Genomic DNA, 20,769 nt, shown 5'->3' with positions numbered 1-20,769 from the left:
CTATACCAACAATGCCAATTATGTAGCTATATCAAAAGCACTTATTATTATCAGGAGGGAAATGAATTATGCAATAAATGGTCAAAGGAGGTAATCATCTAAAAGAAATATCTTAAATCCACTTCTTCACATATTCCACCAGAATGGATATGAAATGTGTGAAGCTTTTAAATGGAAAATATCATAAATTTAACATAATTTTTAGAATATCCTATTCCTGCGACATTGTGGTGGCATGCTGGTGACAGGCTGAGCTCAGCTACAGCTGAATTCTCCTAGATTGGTGCAGACACAGTGAGAGAAGCACAGAAGACAGAACTCGGAGTAAATGCTGAGATTTCTGGCAGCAGTATAAATGCTCTGAAAGAAAAGAATGAATAATGGACCCTGACTCCAGCCTGAAGTCACATTTTCAAGGTAAAGATATGTAACTGCCTGTTATGGCAAGTCAAGTCACTCTTTCTTCACAGGAAAAATGGTAGCAGGATTCACAAATCATCAATGTCTGTGTTAAAAATATGGCTCACTCTTTAAAATAAGAAAAGCAATTCACAAGGGAATGTTTTAGCTATTTCAAATGATAAAATAAAGCACAAAAGCAAAATTTGAGAAATATTACCTAATGCCAACAATCAGACTGAGCGTGGAGACCCCAATGGAGGAGTTAGAGAAAAGACTGAAGGAGCTGAAGGGGATGTAACCCCATAGGAAGAACAACAATATCAACCAATCAGACCCCCCACCAGAGCTCCCAGGTATAAACCACCAACCAAAAGGTACATATGGAGGTACTCAGGACTCCAGTTGCATATGTAGCAGAGGAAGGCCTTGTTGGACATCAATGGGAGGTGAGGTCCTTGGTTCTGTAAAGGCTTGATGACCCAGTAAAGGAAAATACTAGGGTAGGGAGGCAGGAGTGGGTGGGTGGGTAGGGGAGCACCCTCGTAGAAGCAGGGATGACAGGGGGTGGAAACTGAGAAGGAGGATATCATTTGAAATGTGAATAAAAAAAATAACCAATAAAAAAGAAAGAAAACAAACAAAAAGAATGTTTCCTAATATTATGGTTCATACCATCTCAAATAAAACAATATACAAACAAGCTAGGAAATACATTTACAACCTCAATCATAAACATTTGGTGGCCCTGTTGTATAAAGAAGCTTGATAGGTCAATGAGAAAAAGTATAAACAACCAAATGAAAGAAAATGTGAAAAAGGTAAAAAGATATAAGAACCTTGTCTTCATTACTGGTACAGGGGGTATGCCTCCACTCTCCCAGAGGAGGAGAGCAGAATGGCCCAAGGGACTGTGGAAGGGAGGGATCAGAAAAATGATGTAAGGTAACTTAATACATACATACATGCATACATACATACATGCTTGCATGCATGCATGCATACATACATACATACATAAAATGGGGGGCTGGAAAGATGGTTCAGCAGTCACGAGCACTGACTGTTCTTCTAGAGGTCCTGAGTTCAATTACTAGCAACCACATAGCCATCTATAATGGGATCTGATGCCCTCTTCTAGTGTGTCTGAAGACACCAACAATGTACTCATAATACATAAAATGGTGAAATAAATATTTTTAAATAAATAAATAAAATAAAGTAATAAATAATTAAAACAATAAATAATAAATAAATAAAACAAAAAGATTTTATAACAAACAAAACAAAACAAAGATGCCTCTTGGATTCCTACATTTCCAATGCCAAATATTTCCTCAAAACACTGAGGCAAGCAGCGTGAACTGCAGTAGCCTGAGTGCACAGCTATTTTGCTGTATCTATCTCAGTTGCAAATATCCATCCTTTGGTATAATGATCCTTCTAAGAATTGTAACTCAGACACTCAGGCACTGGAATGCAATATATGTATTTGATTACTAATTAATATGACATTGAGCATAAAAGCAACAGACCAAAAAACAGATACTTAACAGTAAGGTAGAGTCACATTAACATGCGTACATTCATAAGGAAGAATGCTATAGAACCACGAAAATGTGACAACTGTGTTGCTGTGGTGGTGTATGCACATGACACTAGCATGTGGACAACTGAAGCTGAAGGGCTGGAGCTTTAATGTCCTATGTAGGACAGATTTGCACTATACTGCCATTTGTTGAAAAAAGAGAAGCACTCCATGAAACTGAGTGTGTATACTTAAATATATCTTTAAAAATACATGAAATTGATGAAATAGGTAATATTAGGAAAGGAAGGTCATGTCGTACTAGAGAAATTGGAAAGGGGGTTATTTATAAGTGTTTTTTAATTATATGATATTATGCTTGGCTTTCTTAATATTTTAGTTATGTAATATTTTTCTTATATATTTGGGCAGTTTAAGCCACTTGTACTGAAGATAGTATATGGTTTTCAATGTACTGCTGTCATAATTAACAAGTATATATATAGACTATATATGCTATGCATCAATCATATATGCATATACTGTGTGCATAAGTAAAATGAAATTATAGTATCTTTCAAGAACATAAAATCAAATCTTAAGAATCACAAAGTAAACCTGTAAAAATAAAATATAGAAATCACATGATCTGTTAACTAAGTGAAATTTAGAGACTTCATTCATATGATATACGCTGGACTTTCTTTAATGATTAAAGTTTAATCTCTTACTTTGAAAATACTTATAAATCATTTTGACAAAAGAACATGCTCATAAATGTTGACAAGAAGGGCAGGGTCTTCTGTAATAGCAAGTACTATAATAGTTCACAACTGAGGGGCAGATTGTAAGAAAAGAATCTCTTCAAAGCTCTCCCCAGATCGTTGCACATTTTGTTCCATCTATTAGTCATCTTGTTATAAAGGAGACATAACAAGTACTCATGGTACTCTGAGGGACCAACAAAATATTCAGGGGTGTTCAGTAGCATGTTAACCCTGAAAAAAAAGAATGGGGTAGAAGGGAGCAGGAAAGGGAAGATAAAGGGGAAGAAAAGATTGCATAAAGTCTAAACCTGGGCATTCAAAACACAGTTGAGATTGTTGGTGATTTAAAGTCTGGAGCTATATAATTGTTATTGTCATGTTAACAAAAGTTAATGTTGCAAAATTTGGAGATTATATATGCACAAGCATGCTACAACTTCTTCGATTTTCTAAAAGTGAGACACTTGTAGAAAGGTCCATGCTTAGAAAGGCTGGTCCCTTATCCTGATTATAACAATAGAAATAAAAAGAAATAGCAGCAACTTTATCAAGAATAACCATACTCTACATTGATCTAGAGTTAAAAAGTATATTCAAGGAATCTATCCAGTGTAAATGAGACATTGTCTCTAAGTGTGCAATGCATGTGAAATCCCACTTCTGGGTGACAGTTGATCCATGGCGACATCAGAGATACATGCTATTCCTCTTCTTCTGAATACCTCACCCAAAATGCCCAAATTTCCCTCTTGAACTGAATGGAATATTAACAGAAATTAATTAAAAACTGACAGCAGCTATATCAAAATAAACAAAACCCACAGCAAGAAAATCATTTTAGCACAAGAAATCAGTTTTATAATATACACAAGCTCAGAAACAACTTCTAACTTTGCAATGGAATAGTTCTAGAAATCACAATCAAAATGTAAAAAAGGAATACCTGTTATCAAAGACATGGGAGTAATTGCAGAAGTCATTAATCCTAGACAGATTAGAATCAAAGAGACAGCAATGTAATCATTAACCACAGTAATGTAATTAAGGATACTGCTGGCGTACTCTTTGACCCAGCTATCCATTTCTAGGAATCGTTCCTCCAGATACAGTGACATAAGAACATAGAGGTACATATACAAAGATATGTCTGTACTTGTTGGAAACACACATATCCTTTGCTTTGAAATAATGAAACTAGAAGCAATTTATATGAACAATGAAAGAAGAGTAATGAAACAATTTCCATTATATTCTCACAGTGGAATACTACATAATTATTAAGTAATATGGGGAAATAATATAAATATTCTTCTATGTAGAATTGACTTCAACAAAGAAAAGATAAAATTGTAGAACATCATACAAAGAGTCATAAGAACTGTGTGTATTTGAATACAGCTAGAAAGAATTAGAAAGCTATGGGACAAGCAGTTGACTGAGGATTTGGAGAAAGACATTACACCTTTATGTAACTTTATACTGTTCAAAATAGTAACATCTGCTTTTAAAATACATGTATTTATTCTAATATTGGGAAATAGTGTTATTTGCTTTAACTCTCACTGGCTCTCCTTCCACTTAGGTGTTATGTGTGTCCATTCATAGCCCTACTTTAACAACTTGGTTTCTTCTCCAATGTTTCTCTTTCTACTTTTATGATTTGTACTCACACTCATACCCAAACACATACATATTCCTAAATATTTAAGCCTAGGTTCCACATATGACACTATTTTGGACATCTATCATTCTGAATCTGTGTAACCCCATTTAATATCATAATTTCCAAGTCCATATACTTTCCTGAAACTTCACTTTTCCTTGTAGTGATTAGGAAAGAGAGGGAAAGAGGATCAACAAAAACAAATTACGTTTGAAAACACTGTGATGAAATGTACTACTTTGGATGCTAATCAGAAGATAAATATTATACAACAGGAGAAGTTTCCACAGAGTTTTTAAATATAATAAAATGCAATTAAGGTACAAAAAAGAATAGTATTAATCATGAGAAGTTCATCAGTAGGGCAAACCAAAAAAATCAAAACTGAGCTATAATTGTTTTAAAATTAAGCATTAAAAATGACAGAACCTGAAAATTTTATATAATAACGTGTCTAGAAGTTAAAAGGAATTCTTGTATAAGTGGTATCAATTGAATACAGATTATTATAATGACTAGAGATTATTCTGGCTTTGTGAAGTACTTTCTTCTCTTGAAAAATTCATCTTTCCCTCTATAAACATTCATCTCAGAATACACGACTACCTTTCAAAGACTGTCCTCCTACCAGACCAGACAACAAGCTTAATGGCCACTAACCTGGAGCAGTCAGCTAAGTACCCTCCTGATCTCAATAGAAATGATGATGTGGGACTTCAAAGCAACACCAATCACAGCTCTTTGTCAGCATTTTTAAAGACTGTACTGAGAGGGTCATTTTTTAATGGTAGGACTCACAGGTGTACCCTGAGAGCTTCCACACATGCACAAAGGAAGGAAGATGACTCAAGATAGCAGAGTCAGTGTTAGAAGCAGTAATGTGAACAGCCCTTCCTGTAGCACTGCTCCAATTTTCTCTGTGTGGTTATATGAAAAAGTAAGTCTCTTTTTTACTCCAGTTAGGCTGTGCAAGTATCTTTCACAACCAGAAAAATGCTTACTAATAGAGCAAACAAGAAGCATACTAGCACATCTGCTTTTCTCTATCTTCTTTTCAATGGAAAAGTAATAGTGTATGAATCTAACTATAACTTGACAGCTTAATTTGGACTCAAAGATTACAGATTAGGATGACTACAACTTTTAGAACCTGAATCATTACATCCTGAAATAGGAAATTGAATGAAACAAGTCCAGGTATCAGATGTCCTTAAAGAAAGCCTTATTGGGAATGGTTAATGTATACCTATAGCCTGAGCACTCAGGAGACTAGGCAGGGAGTTCCCGAACAGCTGGAGATCTGTGATGAAATACTGTTTCCAAAGCCTGCACAAAGAAAGCAAACAAATCCTAACACTCCTATTCCTCTAAACACCCCCTTTCTGGTTGAATGAATATTTATTTGAAAAAGGGGGGTCAGTTTTCTCAGGTTCCTAGGCTAACTTCCTGACCTCATATCTCATTTCTAACTAACACTCAAAGATAATATCTTAGAAGTTTAGAGTGGTAAGAAAATAATCTTGAAACCATGATGTTGAGAACTCTGGCAGGAACTGGATGGCTATCATGATCAACATAACGAAGAATTCAGTAACATATAAGAGACTAGCAAAAACAGGCAGTGTATACATGCAAAAGAAGTTTAAGACTAAAAGAGTAAAATTTAATGTGAAACTCCACATCTTTGGTTCTGAATGCCTATTTAAACAATATAAAAATTCACAGAGTTGTTTAGATTTAAGGTCTGGTTAATTTGTGAGTGTGATGTTTTTATTTTTTGCAAATATATTTTATAATAAAATACCAGTATTGAAAAAAGGAAAAGAAATAGGGAGAGACACATTCAGACATAGAACAATTAGGATAAAATATCAGAAAAGAAAAAATGGAAAATTGATGTTTCCTATTTAATTATAAACATAAATGAAAATATTTTCATGATTTACATTTTATAATTTAATTAAATAAATTTAACTTCAACAGTTTTAGGAGAACATGTAATGCAATCTATGTATGAAAAGGTATACCTGCCAGTAAAAAAAAAATCTTTCAATGGAAATTAACTAACTAGACTATAATTTACCTTTAAATACTATTTCTTTAAAAAACATTTCACAAAAGTCAGCCACTCACCTTAGTATACTGTCCTTAAAACCAGATACTCAGGAAGATGAGTTCACATGTTCAAGCCTTGCCTGGGTTACATAGTGAGTTCTAATCCAGGCTAGGTGAGTTAGCAATAACCCACTTCAAAAGTAGTAGTAGTAATAATAATAATAATAATAATATCAAAAGTAATCTCATTTCATATTTAGAACCAAAACCAATTAATGAAGGCCTAAACATAAATCAACAAATAGAATATAGAATTATAAAGAAAAATAAATGATATTCAAAATAATAGATGACAGTCTCTAAATTATTAAGTATGATAGGTACTACCTAATGATGTGATGTCATAAGTACAATAAAGACACTTCTCTATATTCTATCATTTTAATGTCTAGCACTTTCAAAAACTTGTTTACAGTGGACACAAACAGGTACCATAAGAAGTCTATTTACAGTTCTCCAAGTTCACAGAACTAATTGAGAAGCTTTCTAGCTTCTCAATTTTGGAATTTATCACTGTTGCAAACTGGGCCGCACACATTCTGCTCCCAAGTGTCTCAACCCACAAGCAATTCCTAAGAAGACAAGGGATGACTTAGGCAAATTTCAGCCAACTGATTCTTGCAAATCATCCTAGGCCATGCAATACCCTCTGTCACTGAAGATCTTATGTTCTGATGTCGGAACTTTTCCTAGTCTCTCTCATTCCCTTACCACAGTCCTACACAGGTATTCCCATAAGAAATGCTTGTATGGTTGCTCTGGTTTTAACACCTGCTCCTTAGCACTCCTAGACTACTGTAAAGAGAGTAATGAAATGCCACAATTGGAGAGAAAGATCTGAACTACACTGTGTTTGAGTGCATGAAACTCCAGCAAATTCTGCTAGCATTTGTCAATGGACTGAATGTGAAGTGTCCCACATAGTCTTCTGTGCATGAAAACTTGGTCCCCAGTTGATAGAATTGTTATATAAGATTGTTGGATCATGATGAGATAGAGTCTAGAAGATAAAATTAGGTTATAGGACTTTGGGGCTTATGAGTATAGTCCAGCCATACTTCTGGTCCTAGCCTCTCTGTGATTTCTGACTGACAACACAATGTACCAAGCAGCTACAAAGTACTAAAGCCACCATGAAGTGAGGGGTCTGCTGTCCTGTCTTCACTGGTGTGATGGATTATATCACCTCAAACCATGAGCCAAAAAAATACTTCCTCCCTTGAATTAATTATTGTCATTGTTTCTGGTACAAGGTCTTTTAAGTATCCTTGGCTAGATATCTCTAGCCTTCAGCTTGTGATCTTCCTGTTTCTGCTTCCTGGAGTACTGGGTCATAACATTGAGAAAAGGAACTAATGCAGGAAATTGATCTTAGAGTAAGCTTTTGCTGTGATAAAGCTTACCATGCAATTCTTTGGGTTTCAGAACTGATTTGTGGGATAAATATGGAAGAATGTTAAGTTCTAGGAGAACTCTGAAGTAGAATTAATGAGTAATTCTGGTAGGAATGTGGAAGATCAGAAAGAGATGCAGACTGTAAAAGATGGAATCATGAGGTTTCAGACAGGAACAGGAACTTTGTCAAAAGTCAGACTAATGCTCATATATGTTGTACTCTGTCATGGAACCTGGCAATATACTATCTATGTCCTGAAAAATTGAATGGAGCTGGGGTTTTTTTTCCAATGGAGTAATTCATTGATAAATTGCAAGACAATATACCATCATCATGTAACATGATTGTTTTTAGCTGCTTTCAGTAAGATGGTAATTCAAGCAAAAAGAGTATCAAAAATATTTGAAAAGGGGGGGATTCAAATTGCAGATAATATTGGTGCAAACAAAATAGCTCTAATCGTTAGAGGTTGGTGCCATTAAAGAGAAAAACAGGAACTTTATATCAAGACAAGAGAAAGATGCCATATGGGAGAAATTCTACCCAAGAGAGCTCAAAACTATTGAGATACAAATTCATTTGGAAAATCTTCCATTTAAAAAGACTGCTCTTGAATGAAAAGAGTTCTCCAGTACTTCCTGTAGAACAGGGAGGCTTGGGTACTGTATCTTTAGGTTCACCCATAAAGATACACAGAGGCAACAACATCTCTGGCCAAGGAGCCAAGGGCATGTCTTGAGCTGATGGCAGAACCCGGCATCACCCATGTAGTTCTGGTCTTGTAAGTACATAAAATACAAGAGTTATAGAATCATGGAGGCATATATCAAGGTTCCAGAAAGATACTGGTGTCAAGAAATGTGAGGCAGAGTCAGATTTGGGACAGGGAGGCCATGACCCTCAGAAGCCATTGTAAGAAGCTTTGAAAGTAAAACCTAGATTGAAATAAAGACTTCAGAATTTTGGAGATACCAGAAACATTGGATCTCAAAAAAACCAACCAGATAAAAAAAAGCTTCAGGCACCAAGTAGAGCTACTTGAGAGTGGACACAAGAAGTCACATATGCTACAGGTGGCACAGCTGGAGGTCAGCAATAGCCAAGCTCCTTTCATTACAAATGATGCTGTTATCCTATCCAAATGCCACAGTTGTGGGTGTTTACTGTCATGAATTGTTGGTATTTTCTCTACTTTTAGCCATCTTTTCTAAGTCTCCATTCTTTCCTTTGGAATGGGAACATTTAATCTATGTCATTGTGTGATAGAAGTTTGTATCATGACCTTTATTTTTTTTTTTAACACAGTTCGTAGTTAAGTGATTACTTCAGTCTCCAAAGAGACTCTGAGCTTTGGACTTTGTCAATTGCTGTTAGACTGGATTTTAAAGTTGAACTGGATGGACTATGCATTCTGAGAATGCCTATGAAAGATAGAGATGAATGCTATACTTTAAATGTGAGACATGTCCCATGAAATCATGTGTTTTGGGGTCATTGTATCAAGTGGAGAGATCTATTTGCTGTAGAACGTGCGATCTTAGAAGGCATGGTCTAATTGAAGGATATGGGTCAGAGAATGGTGGGTCTTAGAGATTATAGCTCAGCTCCACATGCAGCAGAACTCCAACCCTGCTTCCTGAAGGATACCACAATGAAACATAATGTTGCTACATGCCCCAGCTGTCATGGAATTGCCTACTTTTATGCCTTTGACATATGATGGATTATGTCCCATCAAACCATTAGGTCAGGATAAAAAATTTCTCCCTTAAATTACTTTTTGTCATGTATTTTTGTACAGCAAGGAGAAAAGTAGCTAGTATATCACACACATGCGAATATCAATATATTTTACATCCTGAGTCTGAGAGAATCAAATAGAAAGCTTAACAATATAGTGACTCCATTCCCTAATGTTAACTTAGAGTTTTTTTCTTTTTATTTCTTTTTTTTTAAAAGTCCTTGGCCTCAATGGGATATTATGCACACACATATTGCACATACATTCATACACCACACACATACACACACACACACACACACACACACACACAAGCAAGCACACCATATAACACATGCATATGCAACACACATACTCCGTAACTACCACATACACATACATACGTCAACTGGCATCACACACAACACATACATCAAATGCATGTACACACACACACACACACACACCTTAATCATAACAATAAAATTTATCTAATAAAATTTAAAAGAAAAGCTCAAAAATAAATATCCCACAATGTGCAAATATTCCTTCGGCATTCAGGCCACTGGTAAAAGACATGGTGTTAATGATTTAAGCGGTGGATGCCACAAAGTTACCATGCAACAGATCTCATGCGAGAGGTTTATTAGGATTTTTAGGGGTGGGTTGTGAAGCCTGCCTTTAAGTGAGGGTGGGAATAAAAGAGGGAAGGAACAAGAGGCCTTGTCTGTTTTTATTAATTAATTAGTTTTTTTTACACTCCATATTTTGTTCCTCCCCACCCCACTCCGCCCCCATCCATCCACAACTGTTCCACATCCTGTACCTCCTCCCCACCCCCCCACCCCCCGTCTCCATGTGGATGAATTCAGTGTTTTGAAGGAATCTCAAGCAGGAGAGTTAGTGCAGAAAACATGAATAGCTTGGACGTGGAGAGAAATAATTGTGATGATTCATCTCTTCATCCAAGTGTGTGTCAAAGGTTCCGGAAGCAGAATCTAGCCCTCTCCCCACTGGGGAAATGGTGTAGTGAAGGTGAAATCCACCCTGAGAGAAGTTACAGGAAGAAATGAAATCAGAACTCTCTGACATTAGACATTGTGGTAGCATTTAGGAAGACATGGTAAGAAAGCTATAATCCTGCAGACTTATCCACCCACTGCACACACTAGCAATAACAGATTTCACCATAAACTCTTCTTACCACAGAGAGAAGATTCTTGTCATCATTCTTCATGATTTCAATTACCTCTAGAATAACAAAAATTCTAATGATCAAGAAAGTCAAGGATTAGGAATATTAAAATGATAAAAACTAATCAATGAAAATTCCAAATATATGCAATGCCATTCAAGAAAATCTGACAAAACATAAAATTATCCAAGAAAAATCTGAATGTATCTGTACATAACTGTCTCCCAAAGAATGTCCTAATTAGGACACAAAGTTATATTTAAAATATCAGCTACTAATTTCCTAGGAACAGAGATTCTACCTAACACAACTTTAACATAACACATTTGAGAAAGAATAATGAAAATATTAACAAAAAGCTTAATTTCCTAAGATATTAAAATACTTTTTGTAAGTCAAAATTGGCTTAGGAAAGAAATTAGGAATGCAATGAAAATCTATTTTAAAGTAATAACAAACACAGCTCTGAATATCAAAATGTTATGGGATGTGGCCAAAATAGTGTTTAGAAGAAAATGTACTCATTTAAAGGTCTTTAATAGGAAGGAAAAAAAGAACCATTAATAAGAAAAGCTAATATACTATAAATTCAGGAACAGAACAAAATATTATTCTAAGACAAAACCAAAAATAATATGCAAGTGTAAAATGATAACCTGGATAATAAATGGCATTAAGAGATATTAAGGAATAGTGATTATTACTTCCTATTATTTTCGATGATATTTTGCTCATTACCTCCCCAATTTGTGGGGGGGTTGTTTGTTTTTTAAGATTACTAGACATTCACACTTCAATGTGTAGTAAGGAGTCTCAAATTTATAAATCTGAAAGCCAAGCTCTTTACTAAAAATTCCACTCACAACTCAATATTCTTTTCTTGAGAAAGTGATGACTATCATCCTAGTCATCAAACACTAGCTGTATGCTATTTGGCCATCCCCCAGTCTCATTTTACATGAGGCCCATCGACTAGCATTAATATAATACCTTGATGATTGTATATATACATATATTTATAGGTATGTCTATATGTCTATCAAATTTATCTTCTACCTATCTCTCCATTGTCTATATATTTTCCTAGCTCACTACCATTTATCTATCTTTCTTTCCAATCCATCTGAGTTCTGTTTTCTAACTTTAACCCAGATCTTCATTATTTCATATTTGGATCTTATAGTGATTCTAGCAGCCTCCCAAGTGGCCTTCCTGCTTCCATTTGAGACCATCGTCATAGAACTCAAGAAAGTCCTTTATTCACAGTCCAGTGACTTCTCACTGCACAGGGAAGTCCATGAAGTTTTCCCAAAAACTATCTCACACTAATTCCTACACTCCTGCTAAATCACTTCATTAAAGTGTACATCTTATTCCCATCTCCCTCTATCTCTATGTCTTCTACATTTCCTTCTTCATTTTTCCTCACAGGAGCTATCACTTGATGAAATGAATTACTGACACAGTTGTTCTTCACCTACCTACCTCTCATGCAGTCATGCTAGAAAACTACATGTCCTCTTTCTCTGCCCTATCCCACTAGAACTTTTTATGTATTCATACTTACAGATGCCAGAAGACAGTGAATTGTCTGAAACTGAGGATACTGAGGAAATCCCATCCATTTAGGTCAGAGGCAAAAAAGAAGAAAAAAATTCATACATCTACAATGAGATCAAAGATAGAGTAAAGTGAAAAAAATCAGTAAGTGCTAGAGATTATTGTTTTATATTGAATTGAGAATAATTAAGAACTTAAACCCTGGTGTTGAAGGATGCCTATTACAAAGATAGGCAGGCCTGAGATGGTACCTACTATCTATCAATAAATATGAGAATGGGCACAGTAGACCTAGAATGCATGCTTTATTTCACAGTGTGAATTCAACATATGAATGGAGCACTTTACCTTTAATTTGCCTGTAATTACAGATGGTGAATCGAAGGATTGAAGCTGTCATGTGACTTCTCTATGCTCAGAGCTAGGTGTGAGGAAGTGTTAGGATAATGCTTAAAGCTCACAGTGACAATGTGTGGGTTTGGGGTTTCATCAGGGGAAGAGTAGCATTTCTCAATGTGATTGAAGTTAATTGCCTAGCTTAGGTGAGTGCCCTACATCTTCAGATACCCACAGATGGACAGCCTCTAGGTTACTTTTTGAGGGTTAACAACTGTGGTTTCAGAACTTATCGAAAGTACTTAGGCCTTCTAAGTTCGAGTGACCCAAAATCTTTTAAATATAGTCAGCACTTTCAGCAACACTCTTACATTTTAGCATAGCCTTGGCATCTAAACTCAGGCTGCTGCACTAAAATCAAACTGCATCCGCCAGTTCTATATTTATGAACCCCCGGCTTTAGAAAATTGAGAGGACAGTCTGGAAAGCAAAGAACATCTCATTTAAAAATAGGATTTGCTAGGGGAGATTTCAAGGCTCCCAAAGACAATTGTCTGTAAGTAAGTCAGCTACACAAATGTAGCTAGAGTAGATTTGTAGACAATGTAAATATTTGCATAATTTCTACCAATAAATAATGGTCAAACATTATCTTGCTCAGTAAAAATAAAGACATGGATACTGAACCTCTGAGAACCTAGTGTTAGGAAACTGGTATTGAGATCCAGAGAGTTTCTCTATTTAGACGATAACTCCAGAGAATCCACTCTATTTTCTGCATAGCCCTCCCGCAATGCTGGAATGCTTTTTTACTATACCTTTGGAGTTCTGGAGGGAAGAGAGTGTTCTTCTTAACAGATATAAATATTGAACTTCTTGAAAACTGGACACTTCACATGAGACAATGACTACAACAGGGTGTATAGCAGCCACTGATGGGCTTAGATATGTGAATTAATTACTTTTCTGTTGCAGGGGCAAAACTCCATGATCAAGGCAACTTAAAGGAGAAAGTGTATATTGGGCTTAAGAGGGTAAGACTTCATCATGACAGGGACAGCAAGAAAGCAGGCATGACAGTAGAAAGAATTCTGAAACCTTGCATCCTTCACTATAAGCATAAAACAGAAAAAACAAACACAAAGAAGGGCCAAGTTTGTAAGCATTTAAAGCCTACTCCCAGTGAAATACTTCCTCGACCAATGCTTCACAACCTGCCCTAAATAGTGCCACTAACTGGGAAAGTCCAACTATCTGAGCCCATGGGGGACATTTTTCATTCACCTATCACAAGGGGAATTCTATCGGAATGAACCACACTATACAAAGAAACAAAATAATTGTGGCTGGCTTACTTTCAATAGGCCCAATCCAGTGAAAGGTATCTAATTAATCACATGTAAGTTGCTCATGTATATTACAACGGCATATGGTTGGAATGGATATCAAAATCTGAGGCAGTTATTATTGGATCCTACAATTCAGATGATTTTTCCTATTATGCTTTTGGATTTTACAGTTTGTTATAAAATTTTTTTTATCATAGATAGTACATATAAAATTACAATTTAGTAGGGTATACATAAATGGAAGAGAATGCTAAAACTAATTAAGAAATGCTAGATAAATTTTAAGTTATTATAATTGGAAAGATAAGTGAAAATGCATGGCCCAGCCGCCATCTTCCCTGCCCACTGGGGCAGAAAAGCAGCACCAGGTACTGAGATATCCCGAATTTAAGATCTCTGGGACTGCAAACCACCAGGGGTCTGCCTACGCCCAGGACTTGAGCACATAGGTGGTTCATATACCAGCCAGCCTGTTGTGGGGCCTGTGTCCTATGTGGGGATCAGCAGAGGGAATGACTCTCCACTGCTAACTTTGCTCCATGACAGAGCAGTCAGGGAGCACCTGGTTCACTGAGACAACCCAAGTATAACATTGCTTGGGGCAAGACTTAGCAGGGTTCCAACGGCACAAAAGAGGAAGGCAGCACATCAGCAATCTGGGCCAGAGGAAAGCCAGTCATCCAGTGTCACAGAAATAGCCTTACAGATCCACAGGAGGTTGAAGCACCAGCCAGTGACAATAAGACCATCTAACACCAGTAAGAACTAGATGGCTAAAGGCAAACATAGGAACCTTACTAACAGAAACCAAGGTTTTATGGCAGCATCTGAACCCAATTCTCCAACAACAGCTAGTCCTGGATAACCCAACACACCAGAAGAACAAGAGTTGGATTTAAAATCACTGGTCAGGAAGCTGTTAGAGGAACACATGAAGGACATAAATAAATCTCTTTAAAGAAATTCAGGAGAAAAAATGATCAAAAGCAAAAAGCCCTTACAAGGGAAACACAAAAATCACTTAAAGAAATTCAGGACAATATGGGTCAAAATATAGTAGCCAATAAGAAGGAAATGCAAAAATCACTTAAAGAAATACAGGAGAACTTTGATCAACAGGCAGAAGTCATGAAAGAGGAAACACAAAAATCTCTCAAAGAATTACAGGAAAACACAAACAATAAAGTGAAGAAACTGAGCAAAAACATCTAGGATCTAAAAACAGAAGCAGAAACAACTAAGAAACCTCAAAGGGAGACAACTTTGGAGATAGAAAACCTTGGGAAGAAATCAGGGGCCATAGATGCAAATCTCAAAAACAGAATACAAGAGATAGAAGAAAGAATCTCAGATGCCAAAGATACCATAGAAACCAAGGACTCAACAGTCAAAAAAATGCAAAATGCAAAAAACTTGTAACCCAAAACATCCAGGAAATCCAGGACACAATTAGAAAGTCAAATCTAGGGATTATAGGCATTGATGAAAGTGAAGAATTACAAATTAAAGGGCCACCAAGTATCTTCAACAAAATTATTACAAGAAGCCTACAGAATTCCAAACAGCATAGACGAGGACAGAAATACCCCCTGTCACATAATAATCAAAACCCAAAATGTACTAAACAAAGAAAGAATATTAAAGGCAGTAAGAGAAAAAGGGCAAGTAACATATAAAGACCTATCCGAATTATACCAGACTGCTCACCAGAGACCATGAAAGCTAGAAGATCCTGGGCAGAGCTCATGCAGACTCTAAGAGAACACAAATGCCAGCCAAAACTACTATACCCAGTGAAACTCTCAATCACTATAGATGGAGAAACCAAGATATTCCATGACAAAACCAAATTTACACAATAACTTTCCACAATCCCAGTCATACAAAGGATAATAGGGGGAAAACACCATTACCACGAGGGAAACTATACCCTGGAAAAAGAAGGATATTAAACTTCTTTCATCAAATCCAAAAGAAGATAACCACACAAGTATAAAATTAACATAAAAAAATAATGGGAAGCAATAATCACTACTTCTTAATATCTCGTAACATCAATGGACTCAATTCCCCAATAAAAAGACTAACAGACTGGATATGTAAATAGGACCCTACATTTTGCTGCATACAAGAAATATGCCTCAGTGTCAAAGATAAAAACTACCTTAGAGTAAAAGGCTGGAAGACAATTCTAAAAACAAATGGTCTCAGGAAACAAGCCAGAGTTGCTATTCTAATATCAGATAAAATTGACTTTCAACCTAAAGTCATCAAAAGAGACATGGAAGGACACTTCTTGCTGGTCAAAGGAAAAACCCAGCAAGAAGAACTCTCAATCCTGAACATCTATGCTCCAAATGCAAGGGTACCCTCATTCATAAAAGAAACTTTACTAAATCTCAAAGCACACATTGCACCTAACACAATAATTGTGGGTGACTTCAACACTCCACTCTCATCAATGGACCGATCAGGAAAACAGAAAATAAACAGGGAGACAGTGAACCTAATTCAAGCTTTGGACCAATTGGAGTTAACAGATCTATATAGAACTTTTCATCCCAAAGCAAAAGAATATACGTTTTTCTCAGCACCTCATGGTACCTTCTCCAAAATTGATCACAAGACAGACCTCAACAAATATAATTTGAAATAATCCCATGCCTCCTATCATATCACCATGGAGTAAAAGTGGTCTTTAATAAGCACAAAAACAACAGAAAGCCCACATATACATGGAAACTGAACAATACTCTACTCAATGATACCTTGGTCAAGGAAGAAATAAAGAAAGAAATCAAAGACTTTTTAGAATTTAACGAAAATGAAGGCACAACATACCCAATTCTGTGAAACACAATGAGAGCAGTGCTAAGAGGAAAACTCATAGCTTTGAGTGCCTCCAAAAAGAAATTGGAGAGAGCATACACTAGAAGCTTAATGACACCACAGAAAGCCCTGGAACAAAAACAAGCTAATTCATTCAGGAAGAGAAGAAGACAGGAAATCATCAAACTCAGGGCTGAGATCAATCAAGTAGAAAGAAAGAGAACCATACAAAGAATCAACAAAACCAGGAGCTTGTTCTTTGAAAAAGTCAACAAGATAGGTAAACCCTTAGCCAGACTAACCAAAGGGCACAGACACAGTATCCAAATTAACAAAATTAAAAATGAAAAGGGAGATATAGCAACAGAAACTGAGGAAATTCAAAAAAGTATCAGATCCTACTACAAAAGCCTGTACTCAACACAACTGGAGAATCTGGAGGAAATGGACAATATCTTAGACAGATAACAAATACCTCAATTAAATCAGGATCAAATAGATCATCTAAACAGACCCATAACCCCTAAAGAAATAGAAGGGGTCATAGAAAGCCTTCCAACCAAAAAAAGCACAGGACCAGATGGTTTTAGTGCAGAATTCTATCAGACCTTCAAAAAAGACTTAACACCAAAACTCTTCCAACTATTACACTAAATAGAAGCAGAAGGAACACTACCCAACTCATTCTAAGAAGCCACAATTACAGTGATAACAAAACTACACAAAGAACCTACAAAGAAAGAGAATTTCAGGCCAACATCCCTTATGAATATCGATGCAAAAATACTCAATAAAATTCTTTTCCACCGAATCCAAGAACACATCAAAGCGATCATCCACCATAATCAAGTAGGCTTCATCCCAGGGATGCAGGGATGGTTCAATATATGGAAATCCATCAATGCTATCCACTACATAAACAAACTCAAAGAAAAAATCCACATCATCATTTCATTAGATGTTGAAAAAGCATTTGACAAAATTCACCATCTTTTCATGCTAAAAGTCTTGGAAAGAACAGGAATTCAAGGCCCATATCTAAACATAGTAAAAGCAATATACAGCAAACCGATAGCCAACATCAAACTAAATGGAGAGAAACTTGAAGCAATCCCACTAAATTCAGGGACTAGACAAGTCTGCCCCCTCTCTCCATATCTTTTCAATATAGTTCTTGAAGTCCTAGCTAGAATAATTAGACAACATAAGGAGGTCAAAGGGAAATAAATTGGAAAGGAAGAAGTTAAACTATCACTATTTGCAGATGATATGACAGTATACTTAAGTGACCAAAAAAAACTCTACTAGAGAACTCCTACAGCTGATAAACAACTTCAGCAAAGTGGCTGGTTACAAAATCAACTCAAGCAAATCAGTTGCCTTTCTATACTCAAAGGATAAGCAGACTGAGAAAGAAATTAGGGAAATGACCCCCTTCACAATAGCCACAAACAGCATAAAGTATCTTGGGGTGACTCTAACTGAACAAGTGAAAGACCTATACAACAAGAACTTCAGATCTCTGAAGAAGGAAATTGAAGAAGACCTCAGAAAATGGAAAAATCGTCCATGCTCGTGGATTGGCAGGATTAATACAGTTAAAATGGCCATCTTGCCAAAAGGAATGTACAGATTCAATGCAATCCCCATCAAAATCCCAACTCAGTTCTTCATAGAGTTAGAAAGAGCAATTCTCAAATTCATCTGTAATAACAAAAAACAGAGGATAGCTAAAACTATTCTCAACAGTAAAAGAACTTTTGGGGGAATCAGTGTCCTAAACCTCAAACATTACTACAGAGCAATAGTGATAAAAACTGCATGGTATTGGTACAATGTCAGGCAAGTAGATCAATGGAATAGGATTGAAGACCCAGAAATGAACCCACACACCTATGGTCACTTGATCTTCAACAAAGGAGCTGAACACATCCAGTAGAAAAAACATAGCCTTTTCAACAAATGGTGCTGTTTCAATTGGAGGTCAGCATGCAGAAGAATGCTAATTGATCCATTCTTATCTCCTTGTACTAAGCTCAACTCCAAGTGGATCAAGGACCTCCACATAAAACCTGACACACTGAAACTAGTAGAAAAGAAACTGGGGAAGACCCTTGAGAAGAGAACACCAATAGCTTATGCTCTAAAATCAAGAATCAACAAATGGGACCTCATAAAATTACACAGTTTCTGTAAGGCAAAGGACACTGTCAAAAGGACAAAATGTCAACCAACAGATTGGGAAAGGATCTTCACAAACCCTAAATCCAACAGAGGGCTAATATTTAATATATGCAAAGAACTCAAGAAGGTAGACCCCAGAGAACCAAATAACCCTATTATAAAGTGGGGTACAGAGCTAAACAAAGAATTTTCACCTGAAGAAATTCGGATGGCTGAGAAGCACCTTAAGAAATGTTCAACATCATTAGTCATTAGGGAAATACAAATCAAAACAACCCTGAGATTTCACCTCACACCAGTCAGAATGTCTAAGGTTAAAAACTCAGGAGACAGCAGGTGTTGACGAGGAAGTGGAGAAAGAGGAACACTCCTCCACTGCTGGTAGGATTGCAAGATGGTACAACCACTTTGGAAATCAGTCTGGCGGTTCCTCAGAAATCTGGGCATGACACATCCGGAGGACCCTGCTATACCACTACTGGACATATACCCAGAGGATTCCCTGGCATGCAATAATGACACATGCTCCACTATGTTCATAGCAGCTCTATTTGTAATAACCAGAAGCTGGAAAGAACCCAGGTGTCCCTCAACAGAGGAATGGATACAAAAAATGTGGTATATTTACACAATGGAGTACTTACTATTTAGCCATTAGAAACAATGAATTTCTGAAATTCTTAGACAAATAGATGGAGCTGGAGAACATCATACTAAGTGAAGTAACCCAGTCTCAAAAGATCAATCATGGTATGCACTCACTGATAAGTAGATATTAGCCTAGAAACTTGGAATTCCCAAGACATAATCCACATATTAAATGATGTCCATGAGGAACGGAGGAGTGGCCCCTGGTTCTGGAAAGACTCAGTGCAGCAATATAGGGGAATACCAGAACAGGGAAGTGGGAAAAGTTGGATGGGAGATAGGGGGAGGGAAGAGGGCTTATGGGACTTTCAGGGAGTGGGGAGCCAGAAAAAGGGAAATCATTTGAAATGTAAATAATAAATATATCAAATAAATAAAAAAAAAGAAAATGCATGACTTTCTAAGAAAGAAAAAGAAAGAAAGAAAGAAAGAAAGAAAGAAAGAAAGAAAGAAAGAAAGAAAGAAAGAAAGAAAGAAAGGAAGGAAGGAAGGAAGGAAGGAAGGAAGGAAGGAAGGAAGGAAGGAAGGAAGGAAAGAAAGAAAGAAAGAAAGAAAGAAAGAAAGAAAGAAAGAAAGAAAGAAAGAAAGAAAGAAAGAAAGAAAGAAAGAAAGAAAGAAAGAACCACAATATCCACTACACAATGAGGAAATAAAGAACACCAAGAACTACAGGGGAAAACAGAAATTTATCAAGGAATCAAACTGCCTTTCTGCATCCATTCTACTTACTAGAATTCAAATCTTTCTAGTTTGTGTTGCATTATATTATTTTTATTTATGAGCATATGTGTGGGAGCATGTGTGCCATGGTGTACATGCGATCAGAGAGTAACTTTTTGGAGTCTTTTCTCTTCTTCCACCATGTGGTCCTAGGAATCAATCCCAGATCACCAGGTTTGTATACAAGCACGTTAACCTGCTGAGTCATCTCCTCAGCTCAGCTTTTTGGGTTAAATTTTCAAAAAGCAAACATTCTTTTTATTATAAAGCTTTGCTTTCTATCTGTGTGTGACTCCATTGTGTTTATAACCATCAAAGAGTCTCTCAGTGTCTCTTTTTGTCTGGAGAAGTTTTATTCTT

General features: G+C 36.4%; 1 long non-coding RNA gene across 4 annotated transcripts in view; it reads right to left on the bottom strand.

Annotated features, from left to right (window-relative positions):
- Window positions 1-20,769, bottom strand: part of LOC127678547 (uncharacterized) — a 136,932-nt gene that overhangs the window by 71,627 nt on the left and 44,536 nt on the right. For 3 of the 4 annotated variants that reach the window (XR_007976591.1, XR_007976594.1, XR_007976593.1), the window contains 2 exons: window positions 12,351-12,447; window positions 10,793-10,839 (listed from right to left, as the gene is read on the bottom strand). This is a non-coding gene — a long non-coding RNA (uncharacterized LOC127678547). Of the gene's footprint in view, window positions 1-10,444; window positions 10,636-10,792; window positions 10,840-12,350; window positions 12,448-20,769 lie in introns of those variants that run through there. The other variant, XR_007976592.1, reaches the window with a different exon arrangement.

Source organism: Apodemus sylvaticus, chromosome 2 (assembly GCF_947179515.1).
Source record: "Apodemus sylvaticus chromosome 2, mApoSyl1.1, whole genome shotgun sequence".
NCBI lineage: Eukaryota > Metazoa > Chordata > Mammalia > Rodentia > Muridae > Apodemus > Apodemus sylvaticus.
Note: the sequence above shows the minus strand (reverse complement) of the source record. Positions and strands in the feature narration are given on the sequence as shown.